The following is a 25183-nucleotide window of genomic DNA, read 5'->3' as shown; positions in this document are numbered from 1 at the left end:
TACATGTGGAAACCTGACTAGGGCCACAGGTTGAAAAGTGGTAAGTGAGTCTAGGCTACCTCATCATTAGGACCAGCAGTCTTGGGTCACTCATTATGGAAGTAACCAGTTCCTATAACCTTCACAATATGACTTAAAGGCACCATGATAAAATTAAATTTATGTTTGATTGACTCTGTTTCCATGTGATAATGAATACTACAATATATTAAAGTCTTTTTACCATATGTAGTTAAAATAAAATTATTTCGTGGAAAATATTAATTCAACTTATTTATAGAGCAATTATTTATAGAGCACTTACTTGGGATGCATCCCTATTGGTTGTCATATGCAGAACAGGAGACAGAAAGATGCCTCGGCTGTACCATAGGTATTTGTTTATTGATTATGGATCCACTTATGGCAAGGTCTACTCAATAGTAATATTGTTTTTTAAATAATGACTAACTTACAAAGCAAAAAAGACATTTTTCTGCCTGTATATGATGTTAAAAGTGCTCTAAAATTGTAAGACCTAATTCTAAAAGTTATCTACCACTGTTCTGTTTATCTAATTCTGTATAACTCATCACACAAGAACGTAGTGGCTTAAGAGAACAACAGTCATTTTATTATCTCTCATGGTTTCTGTGGCTCAGAAATTCTGGCAGGACTCTCAGCTGGGCAGTTCTTACTCAAAGTTTCTCATTGGTTACAGTCAGACAATGGCTGGAACTAGAATAGCAGAGGTGGAAGGGAGCAGAATATCTGGGAATTGTTTGGCATCTCTCTCTCTTCTTGTAAGTTCAGGCCTTTTCATGTGGTCCCTTTGCATGTGGTAGTTTGGGCTTCCTTACAGCGTGGAGGTCTGAGGATAGCTGGGTTGCCTACATTGCAGTTGAAGACTTCTGTGATGACTTAGCCTTAGAAGTCACAGAGAGTGGCTTCTGCCATAATCTACTGGTCAAAATAGTCACAAAAACCCGCCCAGTTTCAAGAGCAGCAGGTTGATTCTACCTCCTGATGGGAGGAATGTCAAAGTCACATTGTAAGAAGGGACTGTGAATATTGTTGCAGCCATCTTTGGAAAATGCAATCTACTACAACCATGTTTAAATTATGAAAACTAAAAATTACCTGCTGAAAATTATCTGCTGAATCATTGGGATAATAATATATCTATGAAAGTTGCTTTACATTGTTGCATTCTGTAGAAAAACACTAATACTCCTTTAAAAATTAAAATAGTGCCTTTAAAAATGTGACAATACTACCCAATTTAACCTAAATATTCATTGTGCTCATATAATTCCAGATGTTGGGGATTAAAAAGGCAAGGAATAATTAAGACCTGATACCCTTTTACTCCCTTTATGTTCCCAAGTAGAGAATCAGAGCTCCTTTTACAGAAAATGGAACTTAATCACATATTTTGTTCCTGACAAGTGAATCTGAAAAGCAGCAAAGAACTCTTGGCAACCTTTCACATTATGTAGTCAGAGTGATGACAAGTACCTCCAAAACGGGTGTCCTATGAAATAAATTGTTCATGAGCGAAGAATCTGCACAACGCTGTCTCAGAAGGCTCTATGGGTTCCTCATAGCTGCTGGGTTACAAATGCACCGAAGCAATCTCAGAGATTCCTCTGGGGGTCCTTATATCTAAAAAAAGAAAAAAGAAAAAGACTACAACGAGTTACACAAACTGTAGATTATTTGGGAATAAAAACACCAGTAAGCATCCTTGGGTCTAACCATCTCAATGGATTTAGTTAACAAATCAGATCAGTATCTTGGTTTTAATATCTCATCTTTCATTGTAACGTGCCCAGCCCTTAAGACGTGTTTTCTTTCAGTTTCCCAAATTTGCCTAGCATTTCAACTTTTTAGCTATTATGGATTTTTATGGATTCAAAAGTAATATGAAAAAAGAATTTTCACTTCATTACGTTCCATTATTTTTGTGTTCACACAATAACAGATTTTTAGTAATCGAAAGAGGGTTTCATTTTCTTTTTCATCTATGAATAAGGCTGTAGTCTCTAGTTTGAGATCTTGTCAGTTTCCCCTTAGGATCAAAACATATAAACAAACATATTGCTTCATTTAAGGGGAAAAAGATGTAAATAAAGCACACAAAGAATTGGATGACTTGATGGACTCATTCTAGACTGCTTATTTCTATGAGGAAGATAAATGTTGACTATGTGCAAATATTTTTTGAAGGATATTTTTAAAAACCTAGGTTGTTATTTGGGGCCATCTCTACCTGGTGAGAATCTTTAGAACATAGTTATTTTGAAATTTTTATCGTTTGTTCCATTTCAGTAAAGGGAATCTCAGCCTTGGTATGAACCAGTAAGTAAAAAATTAATTCCTAATGTAGATTCCGAAAGTAAGCCACTGGAAATCCCAAATGTCAAAGTGGGAGAATTATGACTTTGTAATGTAGCCATAGCATTAAGGAATGATTCCTAAGGCATTTTTCAATCTGCAACACCTTTTTTAAAAATTAGTAAGAAAAATGACCTCTCTTCTAATTCGTTTTCCCAACACTGATGTAGTTGACTTAGCAGTGTCTGGATCTAAATTAAGATTAGTCTCTAAAGTACCTTTTGGCGAAGGAAAACTATGATTTTATTACTCTTTCACATGAACTAAGAAAGGGAATTTTACAAGCATGAAGAGGTTCTTAAATAGAGTGGGTAATGCAGGAAAAAAAAGAAAGAATGAAAAGAAAAGCTAAAATCAAGATCCTTTTACATTGCATTGTTTAGCTTCCCACATCACAGAAAGAAGGAAGGCTGTTTGCTCACTTGGTTAATCTCATTTTTCCATTATCAATGCACAGGGTGTGTTTTCCACCAGTTTGAAGCTGAAGTTGTAAAATGGACTCTAGAGTAATGTGAGTGAGAACAAACAAAAGGGGCTATTCTCTCCTCCCTGCTTGTGTGTCACTCGCATTAATGTCAGCAGGGATTATGTACTCACATGTAGGAAAATGTCTGTTTACAACTGGAGTGGATGCATTACTCTCCCCATTACCACCATTTCAATTCATTGAAAATGGAATGGATTCACACGGGTGTGTTTGTGTTTGCTTCAGAAAGGCATTCTTTTAGAATAAGCCACTGATGCTGTAAACCTAATTATGTTCTTTTTTTCTCCTGACATACTAAAGTAATACAGCTGGCTTTCACTATTCATTCTTGCTTTTCTGTGCCCTACCACCTAAACGTAAAAAAAAAAAAAAAAAGAAACAACAACAACAACAAAAAAAATAGGCAAAGCAACTTTTCAACTTCTAGCTCATTTACATTATTATTTTAAGGCAAACAATACAGTTGAGTGATGTTAAGTTCAACAGACTGTAAATGGAACCCAAAGTACCTTGTTAAGACAAGATGTGTTTGCTGTCCACTTAAGCACTTCTTGTTGCTGGTAGTTTTCCCCAAATGATCTGGGTGTAAGTGATACAGCTAGTGGTACTTATGCCATGGAAATAGCTGTGACCTATATTTTCATGCTTCAAAGTAACCCTTATTCTGCTTAGGGCGCTGATATTCTCCCCTCACTCTTGCCTCATTCTTTCAAAATAAGTCCTCTTGGCATAAAACAAAGCAAGCTCTCTGCTAACATAGAAGCTACAGATTTGTAAGCCTGCTGCAAAGATCTCTAACTTATCTTTGAGCCAGAAAAGTTGGTGTGAGTAACATAATGCCAAATCTGTTGGACCTCTTGCATGCTTCTGTTTCTATCAGTGCCCCAGTCAATAAGGCTAAAATTATACAGTCAGGGGTTTATTTACTTTAAAGCTGTTGCAAAATATCAGGAGACTTTTCAAAGCATTAGCAACCAATTTAAGAGAAAATGAGTGGTAGAGGGGTCAGGGGGAAATATTTACTCTGGAAGGTCAATTGAATATTTGAAGAGAGGAACGGGTTTGGCTTCTAGGGTCATGTTAATGTACCTAGCTGTCTATTTGATCCTAAATAATTAAGCTGTAGAAGCAGGAGGTCGCAAAGTTGTTGTAGATTAGGTCCCCAGCAGGGACCATGCCTTGACATGGTTTGAACAAAAGAAGGGCTGTGTCTTGCATGTAAAGTATGGTTCGTTGCTAGGGCTGATCCATCCTGCTGTCCCCGATCCTTAGTTTGGGCAACCATACAAGAGATCAGAGCAATCATATTCTGTTCTGTAAAGCCATATGGGCAACGTTTGTCCTGTGATCCGTATTTTATGTTACTGCCACAAATGATACTGATTCTGTAGATGTGGCTGCTTCAGGGAGATGTACAAGCCGGTGGCTTTTGAAAGCTGAGTATCACCAATCTTTGAGTCACACACACATTTCAACGCGGTTGGCTTTCTTGAAATTGCAGTACAACCCTTAATTATTTTGGTTAATTGCAATTACTGCACTTGAATTATATCCATGATAAATGAGCACTGGCATCTACCAAATTAACTTTTTTTTTTTTGTAGAAGAATTTGTGTTTTTTAAAGTGATTGTGTTATCTGCAAGAACATTTATATTATAAAAATAAGGGGGTGGGAAGTGGAGAAGTGTTATACTTTTCCAGTGGTAATCTTACTATGATTATGGCAGGTATAATCCTCACAGATAGACGGCTGAGTTTTTCCTTTTACATATCACACTCTGTAAGTTGAGTGGTCACAAAGTTAATAATGATGAAAATAAGCAAAATGCTGTACTTTCTATTTTGATATTAATTTAATTAAGTCTTAAAATGTGGCAGAGCCAAAATCTTCTTTTCTTGCATTATCCAATTTAAAAGTCAACTGTTCAGCTGGGAGTTAAATAATTTTTCAGTCTCTATCCTTTGATTAAAGTAAACTGAAACTAAAGGTTTGTTTAGTTCACAGATTTGACTTTTAAAATTAAAATCATGTTTTCTGGAAGGTATTTTCCTTGCTGTTTCTATGCTCTGTACCTTACTGGTTCTTTCAGGAAAGTGCAGGAAGAATTTAAGAGTGTTTTCAGATACAAATCGTTCATGAACTCACCATGAATCTTGAAGGAAAAAAAAGCACGTTTCTTTGCAAACTGATATTTCTGCTCAAATTTTATATATTATAGAGCTTCAAGTAAGAACTGGATTGACTCACCAGATTTTGAGTACTTTTTGATTAGTAAAATCTAACCATACGAAGTTCAAATTTGTGTTAATGGGTATAAATCGTGGTTAGATTGGGGTATTTGGTTTTATGTAAAATAGAAAACAAAAGCTCTACTGACCTCAATCGAATTCAGGTGAGCAGAAGGAATTATATGGGGTTTAATGGAACAATCTTAAAATGTTTCATTTTATACCTCCTAGCATTACGGTCAAAGGTGTTTCTGAGATGTTTGTATTTTAGGTATCATCCTCACCAAAAATATGTTAAGTTTTGTAATAGCAATTATTGTCATCACATAATGCAGAAAAAGAGAATCATCAGCTAGCCTGACACTGGTATAATCATAATATAAAATATATTTTACATTTAATAAAGGTAAATTATGTGTGGAAAACTAAAGCAACCTATAATTAATAGGAACTTGGCTTGCAATAGCCAAAACACATCAAAGCTCTCTGTTCCTTATTGACTAATGTATGTACTCTGGGCAATCCCCACCCCCGTCGGTTGAAATCTTTTAAGTTTAATAGTATAAGATGTCCATGGAAAGATTTTTTTAAAATAAAATATCTGCTTGTGGCTAAATTTTGTAGGCGCCCGATGATTATTCTAATAGGATTTTAACATACGAGAGAAGTGTGTGTGTGTGTGTGTGTGTGTGTGCGCGCGCGCGTGTGTCGTAATTTCTCACTCTTTAATTGCAAGATGAAACGGGCACAGATGCCTTTTATTATCAGTGATTAAGAAAACACACTTCTTGAAGGAAAATTTTGTGTTTGTAAATGAAAATCAGCCCCTTGCACTCTGCATTTGGCACTCCTTATGCCAAATGGAGGGGGAAGAAAAAGATATATTTAAGATATTAAAAAGAACTATGTATTTATTACTCCTGAACATTCTCACCTGTTAAATTATCAGGATAGATTGCTTGTTTAGCCTGAATTATTCCTGTTCGTTTTTAAAGCACTTTTGAATGGTTTTCATTAAGACAAGGTATTGAAAGCTTCAAAACTGGAAGAAAATTGTGTCCCTCTTATAGGAAGCCATAAGATTTAAAATAAAAAAAAAACCTTTGCCTGCTTTGAAATATGTTCTAACGGAGATTAGAGAACCAGTCCAGAAGTTATTACAGCCGCCTTTTTAAAAATGGAAATCAAGCTGAAACTGTTCATTTTATTGTTATTCTGGTGGTAGTTGCTGCTGTTGTTTTGACAAAGTGGAATCTTCCTTTAACTTAGCACAATGGAGACTTGGGTTTGCTGAGTGTCCTTGTCACCTTTCAGAAACAGGAATTTGATGAGTTATGCTGCAAGTGGGGGGCTTGGAGGAGTCTCTCAGCTGGTATATACTCCCTTTTTTAGAAACTGTGTGACTAAAGGTTTGCATAATTAAAGTTGCCTTGAAAGTGCTCACAGACCCCGGCTTCTTCCTTGCTTCCCTAACAGACTTTTGCTTCAGTTCTGCCCAAGTAATCCATCTATTACAATCATTCTTACTAGAACCCCAAAACACTTTCCCCTATTTTCACTCTTATCGATCTATTCTAGACAGACCTGCTCCATCTTTTACTGTTAATTTTTTATTTTGTGTAACGTCTTTCTTAAGCTTTGCTTTATTTTTAATATCACTTGAAGTCGACAGAACTAATACAATGTAATATGATGTGCAATACGATGTGTATGTGAAATCATCTACATAATCTCTAACAGAGTCATCACAGAGCTATTTGATTTTTTTTTCTCAATGCTGTTTTCTTCCAGATGATAATCTCTACACATATCTGAACAATGCCTTACTGCTTATTGAATAACTTCAAAAAGCACTGAGAGAAAGCCTTCAATTTCTGTGAATCATCACAGGGCAAGAGATTATTGTAATCCCCATTTTATAGACGAACCATTTGAGGTTTAAATAATTTGGCCATTGCCTGGGTGTAAGACACGAAGCCAGAGTAAAACTCCCAGTGTATGATTTTGATCTCCGATGAACTTCTTTGTCTCTGAGAAGCGAGTTTGTTTTTCAGTATTCTAACATGAAAGAACGAGGTTATTTGGTATGACTTCTATCTGTAAAAGGCAGAACTGACCTCATAATGTTAGATCATTTCCTAACCCAGTTTTAATTCACCTATAGCTGCTGATATAATTGAAAGCTTCTCTTCCAGTTTGCACTTGAGTTTTCTTATTAATCAAAAAACAGCTTAAGTTAGACTTTTGCAAGGGCCAAATTTACCATTGCCAAAAATTCTATCAGTGGAAGAAGTGCTGACTATATAGCTTTTTTTTTCCTTGTTGTTTAATTAAATGTTTGGATAATAATATCTGCATTACCATTCTCCCTAAATGGTAATATGTATAGTGTAGACTGCACTTAGGAGTTTTCTTAAGTGATGGCTTCAGGATTTCTAGACTAATAATACAAGTACATCGTCCAGACCTCAGGATCTCTATGCTGAAATCTGACGCTACTATTCTAGTAATACTCATTTTTAAAAACTAACTTTGCTTGCTATATTGCAGTAATAGCAGAATGGATAAGCCTGTGACATAAAAGGTGATTTTCATAACAAGAAAAAAAAACATGTAATTGAAAGGATTGAACAGTTAGTTCAAGCTTTTAATTAAAAAAAAACAATAGTTTTGAAACTTTATAGGAAAATAGTCTGGGATTTCTGTCAGTTACAAGTTCCAAATCATAAAATGGTTTTTTAAACAGAAGAAAAATAATCAAAATAGTAAAATTAAGCCAGTTCTGGAAAATATAAAACACCTTCATTTTAATCCACCTTGAAAGTGAAGATTAAGATTAATAAACTAAATAAAAGCTTTCTCTTCTATGTGGGACTTAGGATGTTACATAGTTGACCTAAAGATTCTCATTTATAACTCTACCTGCTTCCAATGTTCTGAATAATTTTCCTTTCAGTCTAAAACTTTCCATCATTAATCTCAGGCCAATAGCAACTTTTTGTAATTTAAAAAATATTTAAGGAAGAAATTAATAACACTATTTTGGTGATTCTTAAAGAGGAATTGACATATCCTCTTACATTTAAAATACTATCCAAATAGCTCAAAATACACCCTCACATGTCCAGCTTTCCCAAGGTCTTTAATTCAACAAAGAATTATTGCTCTTTGAAACTTTAAACATATAACAAATACATTTAGGTGCTAGAAATGTTTTTAATACATAAAGTATACAATATTTCTAAGAATCTCTAATCTGTTGATTTTAGAAACATATACTTAAACACTGTACATTCCATAATTCCATAGTACCAGAACAGAGGATGTTACAAATCTAAAAGACAGTATTGCCTAAAGGTAACGTAATTGGAGAAAATCATAATTGTATTTTGCCAGCTTGATTTTCTCTGATTAAAAAGAAAAACTTTAAAGTTGAAACAGTAAACATTAAAGGCAATTTTACATTGCTAGCTTTAAGTGAATAATATGTAAATCAGAGTTGGGAAAAAATCTTTAGTAATTCAGTCACATGTAATATTCTTTTAATATTATTGCAAGACAGCTAAATGAAAGACAGAAGGTAATAGATGCTAATGTATTTGAGATTCAAATAAATAGCTTAGTTGCTATATTCATATTCACATTTTATGCAGAACTACTTTGAAACAATGCATATGTCCTATTTAAATAAAACTCAAGCAAGTACCTTGATCTCTACATAGAAGTAAAGCAGAGAGAATAATCAGTAATTAAAATGCAAGTTCCAAGGGGAAATAACTTTCAGAAGAAAGTCACAGAATCACCTGATTCTAAAAATGTCAGGCAGTTTTCATAACCGTGAGTGCCATTTCTTAGCAGGTGGAGGTACAGTTTTTCTCCCAGCATGTGTCTGTCAATAGCTTCATTATAAAGCTGGTAATATAATGAAGAATTTTAAAAAACGATTAGAATAATCTCTCACTCATTCTGGTAGCCACCATTTTAATCACTGCAAATTATATCCTTCTTCACTGATACAACTTTCTCAGTTCTTCAGCTTTCTTCAAAAATTAGTGGCTTTCATAATATGTTTCTGTGAAATCCTGAAGCTAGGAATCCCGCCCTCTGTACTAAGCACTGCACTCTGTGCTTTATGTGCTGGTTCTCATATGTATGTCTTGCAATAAGCAAAGTCTTTGCAGTTTTCCTTGTGCCCTCTTTTGCTTCCCCATCTCACAGCTGATCCCTCAGCAAATGCTGTCTGTTCTACTTTCAAAATATATCCAGAATATGACTGTTTCTTACCGCCTCCATGGCTACCATCCTGATTCAAGGCACCATAGTCTCTTACCTGGAATATCACAACAGTCTCTAAGGGGTCTCCCTGCCTGTATTTTCTCCATCACAGTCCCTTCTAAACACAGCAGCCAGAGTGATCTTGTCAAAACACAGGTCGGATTATATCATTCATTTGCTCACTGCCCTCCGTTGGCTGTTCGTTTCACTCCTGAGTAAAAACCACAATTATGACTCTGCCTTAGTAGATCCTACAACACACTCCATTCCCCTGACCTTCTCCGATACACCAAGCTCTCTCTCAGCTCAGTCTCTGCCTCTGGTCTTCTCTTTTCCTTAAAGATCTTTCCTCAGGTGTCATCTTGTCAGTGATTCCTCAATTGGGTTCTCCACCTAAAAGGCAGTCATTTCCCCCATCTTGATTCTGCTTGTTGTTCTTACTGCTTTAGTTTCTTCTCCATAGCACTTAATACTATCTAACATACCATAGATTTTGCTATACATTTTACCATATATTAATCATGGCTGAGCTCTGCCTCTCCCAATAGAATGTAAACTGCATAAAGCAGTGGACGACACTCAATAAATATTTGTTGAATGAATGAATAAACACCTGCATGAGGTAAGCAATATTATTATTATCTGTATTTTAGCAATAGATAAATTCGATGTTTAGAGCGGTCAAAAAATTTGTCTGAGGCCACAAAATCAGGTGCTCTTAACCCCTACTCTATTCAGCCTGTCAAACCAGAATGGTGATGCTTGAGTCTATTGCTTTTCCCAGTTTACCATATAATCTCCTACATGGCCTGTCCCTGTAAGACATGAGTCCAGACAAATATAAAAGTGTGAGATAGCACTCTAGCTGTGCTGAATGTAATGGCTTGCAGAGAGTGGGTATGTGATGCATATTTGAGGGCCTGAGCTAAAAGGAAGGATTAAGAGTTATCATCTGGGTGTTTGCAACTTCTGTGAAATTTAAGGGGTAGAGCATTTATCATTAAATGACTCCATTTCTTCCTAGCTGGGTGCCTGGTTGGGAAGGTCCTTCATTTCTCTGTGCTTCACTTTCCCATTATGAAGTAGGGATGGTGAGAATGAGTAGATGAGGTTATGGGGAGTACTTAACGCAGTGCCCAGCACATAGCAACACTCAATGAGTTACCTCTTGCTATTAGCGTCATTATGGTTATTGCTGTTGTTTTAGGCTAAATAAAATACAGACTCCCTACTGTGGGCTGTGTATGATCTCGCTTCTACACGATGCTCAACTTCATTTCTTCTCCTCCCTCCCCACGTACTTGCCTGCAGCCAAGGCTTTCTTGCTCTTTCTTGAACCACTCATTTCCAGCTCAAGGTCCCTCCACCGGCTGTTCCTCAAGATTAAAAAACACCATTGCTGCCTTTGCACTCTTGAAGTCTCAACAAAATGTCACCTAGCTGCTGAGCGTGGCTTCTTTGAACGACCCAAACTAAAGAAACTCATGTCTCCCACCAATCACTCTCTCCTGATTTTTCTTTCCATATCTGGTGTTACTTAATTTTCTTTTCTTCTTTTTTTATTGTCCATCTGACCACCAGAATAGAAAATACAAGAGGAAAATGACCTTATTTCTCTTCTTTACTACATTTCCTTTGTACCTAGAGCAGTGCCTAGAACATATGGGTGTCCAGTAAACATTAGTGGAATAAATAAATGAGTGAGTAAATAAATAAATAGCATGCCTGGTTCAGTTTAGGACATTCAGATGTAGTAGAGCATGAAAACACATCTGACATAAAACAGTCTAGGAGGTAGAAATGAGGGCTCTAAGGGTAGGACTACCCTTGAACAAAGATGTACATTTTGTTTAACCTCAGGTACAAATATTGTATGAAGCTCTTCAGATACAGCCCTTATATTTTCTCACAGCATTAAAGCATGGTACTTAGAAATGGTACAATTGCAGACCATTTTGAGGCTTGGTTCCCATCTGTCTTGAAGGGTATGATTTTGGTCTGTGGCCCACTTTCACAGGGCCCTTTTCCCTAATACAGCCAGCATATCGTTTGACACCCTAATTACTGAAGATAATCTTAATCCCAATGCTTTTGAAGTACCTACAGGTAATGTGAATCATTAGAAGCATATGTCATAAAAACTGAAGACATTTTTCAAATCGCTTAAATTATAATAATTAATTTAATATGCTTCATATGTTCAAACTATATTTAGTTTCAAGCCATATGCTTTCTTACATGAAATGGAGTTCCAGATTTTTCTATTGCTTTTAAAGCACAGTACCCAAACTGGAATTTGCCTAGCACATCAAGAGTTAACATGCCCACACTAGAGAAATGTCTAATATCTGTAATAAGTATTAAGAATTTAAAAAAAAACAAACAAAACTTGTCTTAAAAAAAAAGACCCACTTCTAGAGATACCACATCCCAAGTCGGTTCCTGCTACACTGGTGAATGCTTGCTGCATTCAGCAGCCCGAGCTTTCTGTTCAGAGTCCTGGGCAGCCAACTCTGCTAAGAATATTGATGTCAAAGCCTAAGATACGTTGCTGTCACAGGTTCTTAGCTCTATTCTTCAGACATCTTTCTTTTTTTTTTCTCCCAAAGAATCTGTTTTACAAAATAGCTTCCGATTTGTTTTGTTTTTTTTGTCCTTAGATCTTTCTAGTTCTCCCCATCCTTTCGGAGATGAGTTAGTTGTTTTAAAGTTTATCATTGCCTTTGTTTTTTATTTTGCTCAGTTTACTTTTCCACTGTTACCATGCCAAGGCCATGTAACAGTTAAATCATGCCATTTGTGGCTTTCAAGATGAACCAGATAAAAGGCAAAGATTGCTGACAATTTTCACAGCGGCAAATGAAAGATCTTATGACATACGTGTAACTTGAAGTGGAAATATTCATCAACCAGTACTGACTTCTCTTCTTAGACTTGAAATGCTTGCTTTCTTTTAAGAGAGTATTTAATTTGTGGCTTCTCTGGCAAATGCTTAAGTAGATTCATTTTAATTTGCTCTCCCTACTGCTTTCAACAATTGTTGGGTAACTGGGCTGATGATGGGATGAAATGAAGAAAGACTCCTACTTTGTGAGATGACAAATCATGATTACAGGTGTGATTAATTATTTAAATTCTACTGCATCAGTTCTTTGACTTTCATGGACTTATATGTAGAGAAACAATGACATCATTTTAGAAAACAATTTTGATAGAGATGGAATTTGTTTTCATCCTGCTTCAGGACTTCCAGGGATTCTCTATTTTATTTAAGAGAAAAAGCCCCTTTGTTTCAATTTGCATACTTGGGGTTACTTCACTGATGTAATAACCTGTTCCACTGTCTACTGTCAAACAGTTGTACATAAAATCACCCTGATATTAATCTAGGGAGACACTGGCAACCAGAACTTACCACCACCTACATAGCTATATTTTGAAAGGTTCTTATTCCAAATACATGTGAATACTTGTGTGTTTTTTTTTTGGGGGGGGGAGGGGTTGTTTTTTGTTTTTTTTATACAGACAAGTAGTTTTGCCACATGTGTAAATCCCAGGGAATCTAGCTGACAACATATGATATTCCCTATTCGATGTTTGTAAACTCAAATTAGCTGCAGAAAGAGTGATTTCCAGGCCAGTGTGTAACTCTGCTAACCAGCTGCATGGACAGGGCTGGCTATCTACTTCTGGACTTGCTTTAGCTAATGTCCACTGGAACATGAGAAGAAACATAAATAATTTTTCTTTTTGTAAAGACTACTTCATTACAGGCCAGCTGTAACCATAATGATCAACAGCTGTAAGTACACAGCAGCCAAAAGCAGAGAATTAAAGCATAATGGAGATTTAGGAAATAGATGAATTGACAGGTGTTGGAAGGATGAATTATTGCTTAAAGTAATACATGATTTAAAGTAGAATATTCTGGTAAAATGTTTAGAGGAAGAACATTCCTGGTAGTAAAAAAATACTAGTAACCAGTACTTCAGCATTAAGAATTGGTCCTTAATCTTTAATTATTTATTCACACTTTTAACTCTCATGCCCTATTTTTTACAAATGCTACGCCAGCTAGGTTGGTGACCGACCATGGGTGAGCGTAGATTTTTATCTTGGTCTATGTGCATTTGGGGGAAAATGTGTCCTACGCTTACCTTTGAATTATTGAGTACTTTTTGAAAAAAATGTTTCTGATCCACTTTATTTTCAAAGTTTTATTGTCTAATTAATTACACATTTTTCTGCTCAGAATATTAATATTAGAGCTGTAGCTTTAAAATCTCTGATTTTTCTCAGATAAAAGTCAAATTAATAATTTTATGATATCCCTCAGGATGTTTCAAATATTACTAAACACTGTTATGACACATTTAAAACTTTGTCGGGCATTTCTACTGTACTATTTACTGAATTAAAGGAATTGGGTCCAGGATATCAAGTAATAAAAGTATTGTTTCCAAGAATTAATTTCAGCTCTACAAATGATTCTCTTTCTGATTTTGAAAACGTGATCTACCCACAGGTTCTCCAATTCATTAGATCTTTTAAAAGATGATTGTCTCTAGGAACTTTCAACATGCAATTTTGTGCACTCTTTAAATTGTTGCTAGTCAATAAATATTACTGGGGACATTTTATGTATAGTCTATTCAGGTTCATGCAATAAATTCTGCTCTGTAATTTTAAAGAGCCGTTTGTAGATAATTTTTTAGATGATCACTTTAGGTATAAAGTATTAACATTTGGGGATAGTTAAGAAGTAGGACGGAGGATGGTAGGGAAACAGTCTTTGCTAATCAACTCACTTCACTTTTATCTTTGGAACTGCCAGGTGATGATTTATATGTATATTTTCTTGTAAAACCACAATTCATTAACTTCTCTGAGACCTGTAGCTATGGACATTTAAGTTACATTAGATCTGCAGCACCTGCTTGAACTTCAGTAGGTTCGTGGCTAGACTCTCGGTCTCTTTCTGCAAACCTTGCACCAGCAGAAATGCCAGCTCTGCCTTCTGGCACCCTAGTAATGCCATGCTACCATTTTACAGCATATTGAGAACATGGTAAACACTTGAACCTCCAAAGCAGCAATGAGATCAGACTGCGTGACTACTCTCTTTATGGTGCTGGTGCCAATGATAGCATTCTACAGAGCTACCCCCTCCAAAAAATAACATTCTCCTCCTCCTAACTGAAACTATGTTCTTCTTTTACTGAAAACCTTTTCCTCTTCACTTATTTATTTATTTATTTATTTATTTTTACGGTACGCGGGCCTCTCACCGTTGTGGCGTCTCCCGTTGCCGAGCACAGGCTCCGGACGCGCAGGCTCAGCGGCCATGGCTCACGGGCCCAGCCGCTCCGCGGCATGTGGGATCTTCCCGGACCGGGGCAGGAACCCGTGTCCCCTGCATCGGCAGGCGGACTCTCCACCACTGCGCCACCAGGGAAGCCCTCTTCACTTATTTTTGCTCTCCAAATTTTACAATAAAAGAAATGAAAGGAGGCACACTACATAAATTAACATAAGTTAAAAGCATATCCTTGTATCTCCCCTAACTCTTGTCTCTATAACAATGAGGCTTATAGTGTCCTCCTTGTTCTTGCTGTTGAAAGAAAGTTTACAATTCATGCCACAAAGTATTCTGGTAAAGCCTCTGGCAAATGCATACAGTACATCAGCCCCGCCCTGGCCGAACTTCTAATTTGCATGCCTGTGTCTCTGGGAACATTCCGGAGCCTTCTAAGACAGCATTCCAGTGTCTGCCTCGGTAAGAGCCCATATGGCAAATGCCTCTGAGATCACAGAACTTTTCTTATTTGAGGCCAAACATACCCCCCTTTACGTTTGGAGTTCTCAGTAGGAGCCTAACAAAGATTCTGGAAATTATGGGGAGAATAAAGGCAAAGTGGAGTCCAGATAATGAAGGAAGTCTATCGGAAGACAAAAACCTATATGTGCTGATTAAGCGACCGTCACGTAATGCACATCTTGGAACAAGACATACTTCTTGCTCTTGGCTTCAGGAAATGAGAATGGAGAGGGCATATATCAGATGATGGAGTTGATTAGGTTAGCAGTTCAATTAAAATGTTTAAATGTACCCTCCGATACATACTGATTTTGCATTTATTTTACTCAGGGGGGAACCTACCATGAATGTCCTTTAAAATGAAAGAGGTAGAGATTTTCAGAGCATGTGATTTTTTGAATGTGGCACTTTTAAATGTCCTGGGTGTGCAAACAAAACTTTCATGTGTGTGCTTCCTCAGCTCAGCCCTAAATGTAAAAGGCAGTCATGCTTCTGGAAAAAATAAATCACAACATCAATTTAGTCTCTGAAATGCAAAATTACAACTTGGAAATCACATTTAGGACCTTGTCCTAATGATGAAGGAACTTAAAAGGAATAATAAAAGGAAAGCTATTTCTAAGTGAGTCTTTTCCCCTGAAGACATTGGTGGTATCCATTCATTGCACAAGCATTCATCCAGTGTTTGCTCTGTGCTCTGCACTCCACGATGTGCTGGGGGGAAAGGGAAAATTACACCATAGTTCATCCCTTTAAACAGTCTAGTGGGGAGACAGACATATAGTAGATGACTGTGAAACCATGAAGGGAGAGCATGACAGAGATGGCTATAGAGTTAAATTCCTATTCCCACCACCACCGCTAACCTGATGGAGTCAAGGGTCTTATGAAAAATAATCACTGACTGAGTCTTAAGGCTAGGAGTTAGCCAAATAAATTGGTCTGGGATTGGGATGGCAAAGAAGAGGGAGTGTGAGCACGGGTCAAAGAGGTGTAAGAAAGAGCCTGGAATGTTCTCTTAACCACTCAGAGTTCTGCACAGCTAAGGTGTTAAAGGTCAGGAATGGAGTGATGAAGGGTGATGTTTAAGAGGTGAGCAGGCGTGAACCAGGTGATGTAGGCTCTTGAATGCTTATTAAAGAGCTTGGATTTTTTTTTTTTTTCTTTTGCGGTACGTGGGCCTCTCACTGTTGTGGCCTCTCCTGTCGCGGAGCACGGGCTCCGGACGCGCAGGCCCAGCGGCCATGGCTCACGGGCCCAGCCGCTCTACAGCCTGTGGGATCTTCCCGGACCGGGGCACGAACCCGTGTGCCCCGCATCGGCAGACGGACTCTCAACCACTGCGCCACCAGGGAAGCCCTGAATTTTTTTTTTTTTATTCTAAGTCTGGGTGTCCCAGAGTTCACGGTTTTTGTCATAGCTCTGCATCTCCTGAAATATATTCTTGCCATTTATCCTTCTTTTTACATCAGTAAATTTATTTTAAAAAGAAACTTTAAGTATGTTGGTCTCAGAATCCCGATTTTAAAGGAGAGTCACTGGAAGTGTGTTGGGTGACAGCCGTGAGGAGGTTTGGGGGTGCGATGGAGCTGCAGACATAAACATGCAGGGAAGTGAACAAGTTCTCCGTTAGTGATAGGGACTCAGGACAGTGCTAACCACACAGCTGGCCCTGAGGTCTGGCAGAAAGAGGAGCCTCAACTGTACAAGCCACAGAGACAATATTTTCAGGGAAAACTAGGTTCCAGTTGAGGGCAAAGGAAAAAGAGTCCTCTGCCAACATTGGGAGGCTATAATAGAAGCTGGTAAATGAAACTTGTGTTCCAGAGGCAAGAAGCAAGGGAGGGTGGTCTACAGTCAGGCGTTCCAGGGGAGGACATTTATGACAAGAACAGCGGGGGGACTAGAGACGATGACAGCCTTGGTGGGGAGTAGAAGGTATCAGTGAGAGCCTTGGAGAGTGAGTGAACTCGAATTGTCAAGTTTTTACCCAGTTGTGTCTATTGCAGAACTGGTTGAGCCACTGGAGGTCTAGGATGGTATCAGAGTAGATTTGCGATGGTGGTTTGTTTTTTTTAATTTTTATTGGAGTATAGTTGATTTACAATGTTGTGTTAGTTTCAGGTGTACAGCAAAGTGAATCAGTTATACATATACACATATCCACTCTTTTTTAGATTCTTTTCCCATATAGGTCATTACAGAGTATTGAGAAGAGTTCCCTGTGCTCTACAGTAGGTCCTTATTAGTTATCTATTTTATATATAGTAGTGTGTATATGTCTACCCCAATCTCCCAATTTATCCCTCCCCCCACTTTCTCCCTGGTAACCATAAGTTTGTTTTTTACATCTGTAACTCTATTTTTGTCTTTTAAATAAGTTAATTTATATCCTTTTTTTAGAGTCCACATATAAGCGATATCATATGATATTTGCAATAGTGGTTTTTGATTGCCCTTTATTGACCCTCTCCCAGAGTCCAAGCTACAAGGGAACCGAATTCTGTTCCAGTAAGTCCCCTACATATGAATCTTCAAGTTGTGAACTTTCAAAGATGCGAACATGCTACTACCCAGACATGCTACCCAGACATCACTAGATCATTTTTTCAAGAGGGTAGATAGAATTGAATCCAGCAAGGAACCAGAACCAATGCCATCCGCGTCAGGCGTGAGTGAGATTGCAGCTTGCCCTCCGTCTCCTATTGCTGAGGATGCTTCAGCTCTACAATCTCCCACCTCCTCTCCCTCCTCCAGTCAGTAACTCTTCTTGCCTGTTCACTCAGTGCCAGCCCCTGTATGCCAGCTGTTGTACTGTACTACTGTACTTTTCAAGGTACTGCACTGTAAGATTAAAAATGTTTTCTTTATTTTTTGTGTTTGTTTTCTATGTATTATTCTTGTGAAAAGTATTATAAACCTATTACAGTACAGTACTATATAGCCAGTTGTGTTAGTTCGGTACCTAGGCTAACTTTGTTGGACTTAGGAACAAATTGGACTTATGAAAGGGCTCTCAGAATGGAACTCGTTCGTATGTAGGGGACTTACTGTATTAGGATTGCAATGTTGACTTGGCTCCTAACTTGTGTGATCCCGTAGCTCAGTTTCCTTAGCAAAAAAATGGGTATAATCACACATACTTCATAGAGTTGAGGCACTCGTTAAATGAGATAATGCATATAAAGTGCTAATCAGAGTAAGTTTCCCCAAATTTTAGCTAGTGTTATATGGAACTTGAATCACTTGGAATAGAATGCTTCATTCCATTTTCACTATTGCTTAATGAAGTTTTAGTGGAGTATCTTTATAGAGAAATACTTAGGGCATATATTACTCTTGGGTCGTATACAGAATACTTCAAACATTCCAGCATTCCAGGAGCATTCTGGTTTTTTTTTGTTTGTTTGTTTTCTATTCCAGGCACTTAAAATTGTCTTTGAAAAATCAAAATCAATGGGACAAGCTATCTTCATGACAAATAATTTAGTCTAAGACACAAGATACGGTATTTTATAGCCGATATGTACACCCATGCCTGCTTGGTGAGAGCTCCTTTTGGTATGTCAAATACCCTTTTGCTCCCACTGCAGTATGACTGCCATTTCACCTCTGGGGAAATACTCATTTTTTCACTGTTTGCACAGCTTCCTATACAAAGTCCCTCCCAAGACATGTTCTCGTATTACTTATGTATATTAAAGGAATGCTTTCCATCACTCAGAAATACAGTAAAGCCCTCAATAGTTTTCCAGGAGCCAGCTCCTAAACACTCCTTAATGGGAACAAACTACTGGAAAGGGAATGGATATTACAGACAGGGAGGATACAAATTAGTGATGGCTGAATCCAAAGGGTAATATTAGGGGTGTTATGGGACCAAAAAATAGAAGGATGGATTCTCCAGGTTTCCTTGTCCTCATACCCTACATTTCCTTGCCTCTCCCAAGTTGCTCTGCCATCCTTATTCCCATTATAAACTTATTTGGCCAAATGTGGAGGGGTGAATAAAATAGAAAGCATTTTCCTAGAAGCTCAGGAAGCAATACCATTGGCTCCCGGAGAGATTGCCAGGCTCTTAGCTACCTCACTATGGATCAAGTCCAAGGAAAGATACAGGAATTGATGGAACGGTAGTCAACTCATCCATATTTCAGAACCTGCCACGAAACAACCTGGATTTCCAGAAATTTTATCTATGCAGATTCTTACTATTCTCTGAATTGGCTCCTAAAAAATAGTAAGATTTATTGTCTTTGTTTCCATCCTTTTCTTTTCAAACTTCTGACATCAGATACTTAAAGCCTTCCCAGGATTTTCTGCCAGGAAGAAAAGTGATCTGATCAATTAATTCACATTGAAATGACTGTGACTACATGAGTTTATTCTCCCTGGGGTATATTTAAGGTCTGTTTAAAACGAAAGAAAAAAATCATTAATAGTAAACCTTTAGAGAAATTGTATTGAAAGGGAAATTTCAGCCATCCTTAATTTTCATCTTCTCTGCCTATCCATAATATCTATTTATTTTCCAATAAAATGTTCCTACATGGTCCTTCACCTATCTGTAGATAATCCTAAAGGCAATATTAAGTTTATTTTTTTCTTTTCGTTTGCTACTTGATTTATGTGAAAATTATACTTAAAAGCATTTTTTCCTCATAGTTACATCATGAGAGCAGTTATGCCAGATTGTAAGCAAAAATGTAACTATTCATTTCAGCCTGATTCATCTTCACCTCTTCTTTCTCTTAAATGCCTTTCCTGCAATTTCCTCCTTGAAGTCTAATCTCATCTTACCTTCCAAGGTAATGAAGGGAAAACAAAAAACAGAAAAAGGGAAAAAGAATTCTCACCCGAAGCTATTTGTGTCTGCGCAATGAAACAGCAAAATATGTTTAATTTAATCTCAATATAAAAGTGAATATTTGTTCCACATATATATAATTTTACCTGGGAGAGGCTCTGTGCGTGCTGGTCCTTCATTAGCTCTCTGACCAAGTTTCCTATTTCCCTCCCCGACTTTTACTCAGCTACAACCACTCTGACCTCCTCGTTGCTCTCTCTGTTGCTCTCCAATTCAGAGCCTTTGTATTGCCTTTTCCTTTTGTTGGGAGCAGCACTGTCCACTAGAATCTCCTACAATGATGGACCCGTCCTACGTCTGTGGTATCCAGTATGCTATCCACATGAGCCTAGGAGCCACTGTATTTGTACAGTATGTGTTTAGAGCCATTTTTCCCTTAGCTACGTTACTCATTCTTTTCCTCTTTGGGATCTTTAATGTCACTTTACCTAACATTTTAGCACCCCCTTTCTCAGCATTTTCTATCCCCTTCTTTGATCTATTTTTTTCTTCTTAGCATTTATCACTGTCTACTATACTCTACATGTATTAGTTATCTCTTTAGTGCTTGTTTGCCTCACTACTATGTAAGCACCACAAAAGCAGGGAATTCTTTTTCTTCTTTTGTATTGGTTTTTGTTTGTTTTCATTCACTGTTGCATTCCCAAGAACCTAGAACAGTGTCTGGCACAGAGCAGGTTGCCCCAAATATTTGCTAATTGAATGAATAAATGACTATAAATTAATACTTTATAAAACAGACACCATGACTTTTGTGTTGGTAGTGACACTTGCTGAGGGTATTGGGGGTAAATAATAGAATAATTCAATGCCTTTGAAATTCCCTGTGCTTCTGAGTTTTGCACTACCCAAGCTCAAGGAGGAACTGCTATAATTCCAGGCACTAGATGTTCCTGATGCTGTAGTTACTGCACAGGCCTGTGTAATACTCCTGTGTAAATTTTGCTCAAGCTGGGAATCTGGGAATACTCTTTTTCTTTCTTTGTCCAACTATTTTATTTGTCAATTAAAAAAACCTTTCAGGTTGGGTCAAAAAAAAATTCCCATTACTAAAAACAAAAAAAAATTCTTTAAATTTATTTTATTGAAGTAGAGTTGATTTACAACTTTGTGTTAATAATAAAAAAAGAAACATTTAAACACAAAGAAAATGACTCCATGATCACTTACTATTTTAAAAAAATCAAACCTACTCCTTCAGCTGCAGCCACCTGGAAGTCTGTTATCTAACAGTATTATGTTCCCTTATGCTGGGCTACATAGGAAGATAGAAATCTAATTGACAAAAGCATACTTCCCTCACAAAAGTGCACAGAATTTTACTATATCCAATTAAAGCTCTGAATAACTTCCAAAAAACCTGAAATAATACATAAATAAAAATTTCAAAATAATTCCTTTGGCCTTAACCATCTTAGCCCTCAGATGGTGGCTTTAAGAGGAATGGAAGAACACCAGTAACATACTGTAAATTTCATCTGATGCTAGAAATTATCTTGCTAAGGAAATATTAGGGAACAGAGCTTAAGTTTGATTTTATTTAACTGAGTATTGAACACAGTACCTTTATTTTTCTGGTTGGTTTTGGGAGAAGGTGCTTTAAAACGTACTGAATGTGCCCATGATTCTAATAGAATGGGAGGGCAGCTGTCTGTCTGCACTTTTAACCACTCCCATCCCACCCTGCCCCCACCCAAGAAAAAATAAAGTCTGACACACATCATCAAGCTATTTCCCCATGATTACCTGCAGGTTAAACACCACCTTCTGAAGCAGATGGTCAACTGCCAGTCTAATAGAAGGAATTGTTATCCCTCCTCTCATCCATTTGAATATGCTTTTGATACTCGCAGTGCCAGCAAATTGCTACAGGTTCAAATAGTGCCCTGTGTATCATCGAGAAACTGAATAATTGAGACTGTCAGATAGCCTCTCTTTTCCCATCCTTTTCCTTTGTACAGGAAAATTGTTCTACTTTTATATAATTAACGTTCAAGAACACAGCACAAGGGAATACCCTGATGGGACCTTACAACTCCATCAAAATTAAAATCATAACAGTATGTAAGATAAAGGATTAGCAATAAATGCAGAGTTCCCAGAGCAAAAAAAAAAAGTCCGTTTTCACAAATGGGCATACTCTAGCATGAACCCAAATCCTTTTTGTTAGCCAAAAAAACAGAAAAGAAAAAGCTAACTTGGAGTTTTAGTTGAAGCTGTCACAAAGGTGAACTGTCCACCACGGTTCTATCACAGCACCGCAATTTTGTGTTGAAACTTATCTTTGGGAAATTTGTACTTATTAAAAGTGGGATATTCTTGTAGATACAATGTCATTTATTTCTCATATTGAAACTCAAATTCCACAGACAGATGTAATGATGTGGAATGAGCATAGAAAGAAAAAAGTCCGTTCAAGTTCAGTTACGCCGTTGACTGGCCGTGTCATCTTTGGCAAGTTTGAATTTCGGTTCCTTCAACTTCCTACTTTATGTGGTTAATTTAGGGGTTAAATGTAAAGTAGATAATGTATCTGGGATATTATGGATGCTAATAACTTATGGATATCATCATTATTATTATTAAATTGTGCAAGGGGTATAATTACAACTAAAACATATTTAAGAGAATGAATTCATAGAGAAATAAAGAAAAGGATCCACATCAAAGTGTCAACAGCAGTTGTATTTATGTGATAAGAAGCCTTTTTTCTAGTTTCCCGTATATTTCTGAATTTTATTTAATACATTTAATTTCACTGTTAATGAAAACATTTGTTTCCATTTTTATACTAAAAATTCCTTCTATGCTTATCAATATGTTCTACCAGGAAAAGATAATCCAAATTATACATTGGTTTATATAAAATATGGAAGTGCTTTTTTAAACATTTTATATTTGAGAAATATCCAAGTTAATCTGCCAATATAATTATCTCCTTAACACTTTTAAAATCTCTGTGAATCTGAAAGAAAACTAGTTTCAACTTATCAATTAACATTTTATTAAGAACTATTTGGGCTTCCCTGGTGGCGCAGTGGTTGAGAGTCCGCCTGCCAATGCAGGGGACGGGTTCGTGCCCCGGTCCGGGAAGATCCCACATGCCGCAGAGCGGCTGGGCCCGTGAGCCATGGCCGCTGAGCCTGCGCGTCCGGAACCTGTGCTCCGCGTCGGGAGAGGCCACAACAGTGAGAGGCCCGTGGACTGCAAAAAAAAAAAAAGAATTATTTGATGAAGAAGTGTTCTGAAATTTTTATAAATTTTTTTCTTTGAAATAGAAGTTCCTTTTCACCAAGACTGAACAAACTTCTATTCTGAAAACCACAAGATCTGAATAGAAATTCTGGGCAAACCATTCTTCCTATTCTAGTTTCTGCCTCACATCATAGCAGTTTAAATTTTCCACTAACAGCAACTTTTCATTGAAACTGTATAGATTCACACATCTGAAAAAACTTCAGCCAGGGTTTAAGATCACTTCATCTTTGTAAGTTTAAGAACCAAGAGTAATCATTTTTTAGTAGAAAACTTTCCATAGTGTGTGTATATATATATTCTTGAATGCATACCGTCTCATAACATAATGGTCCCAGGCAAACTTTCTGCATTGGTTTCTCTTGGCTCTTTTTTTTTTTTTTTTTTTTTTTTTTTTTGCGGTACGCGGGCCTCTCACTGTTGTGGCCTCTCCCGCTGCGGAGCACAGGCTCCGGATGCGCAGGCTCAGCGGCCATGGCTCACAGGCCCAGCCACTCCGCGGCATGTGGGATCTTCCCGGACCGGGGCACTCTCAACCACTGCGCCACCAGGGGAACCCTCTTTTGGCTCTTTTTTTGGTCATTTATCCTTACTCATCTATCCACCCCTTCTCTTTCACTTGGTTTATTTTTCTTTGTTTGTTTGTCCTTTGTATAAGATATTACAGAGCGTCTTTGAGTTTGAAAGGAAAAAAAATAGAAACGATGGAAGGTAAAAAGGCAGAAAAGGGGAAAAGAAGAAAAAAGAAAAAGAAACCTAGGACAAAAACTTTTCTTACTTCTTTCTGTTCATGATTATCTCAGCCTTCAATGGCTGGTTAGCAAAGAGTCAAGTGCACAGCACAAAGATTCAGTGAAAATTTGCCAAGAGGTGAGGGACAGTGATACTCTCTTTCACCCATACAGCAAAAAGACAGACAGGACTTCTTCAAATGTAAGTCTCAGCTCCACTACGAAGATGAGGTAGCTGTCTTCTTTGGACAGATACCTCCCCCTGGAAGCATCCATTCCTCTCTCTGTGGCTTTCAGTTTGGCCTATTGTTCCACCTTTACATCATTCTGAGACACCACGTAAGCATTCTTACCCCTTTCCCCCAGAAGGTGGCAGGTGCTTATTAAGCACATAGAAGGGGGTGTATTTTTCCTTTGTCACTCTATTTATCTTTCCTTGCGAGAGAAATCTAAATGTCCCTTGTCACCTTGAGTCTTCCACGAAATGGAAAGAGCTTTGCAAATATCCTCCACAGAACCCTCTGATTTCATTCACAACCTGACACGAGAGCTCAGAGCAGTACTTTATCTGTCATTAATCCCACGGCAGCATGTAGCAGTCATTAAGGGGGTTACTTACAGCTTTCTCACCAATGACTATACAGAAAGGAGTAGAAAGGAAAGTTGGCAGAGTCCATGACAAATGATCCCTGTGACGGGGAACTGAGACCCGGCTACTCTGACTGTTGGGGAGCTATTTCCCCTGTGTCAACACACAGCCCACAGGGCAGAGGTAATTTTACCATTTTATGATCTACTGTACTTGGCATCTGTTCTGGCACTGGAGACTGTCTATTCTGGGGATCAGTTGTATATTCCCAGATTGCCATTTTCCTCTGCCTTGCGCTCTGTTAAATATTCTACAGTATATTATCACTTCATTTGACTTCAGTTCTTTCCTCTGACAGTGGTGCAGGGCAGTCTGGACTCAGAGTCACTTCCTCTCTCAAACTCAATCTGTCTAAATGTCAAAAAGAAAAAAAAAAAAAAGTAGAACTCTTTATGATCCCAGCAATCTGGGATTTCTGAGGAAATATTTGATAGGTGTTGCATTTCTGAAGCTTTATTTGCTGGAGGCAGGGGCGGGGAGGGGGGACACTTGGGG

The sequence above is a fragment of the Delphinus delphis genome, chromosome 17 (assembly GCF_949987515.2).
Source record: "Delphinus delphis chromosome 17, mDelDel1.2, whole genome shotgun sequence".
Classification (NCBI taxonomy): Eukaryota; Metazoa; Chordata; class Mammalia; order Artiodactyla; family Delphinidae; genus Delphinus; species Delphinus delphis.
This window is presented reverse-complemented; position numbering follows the sequence as displayed.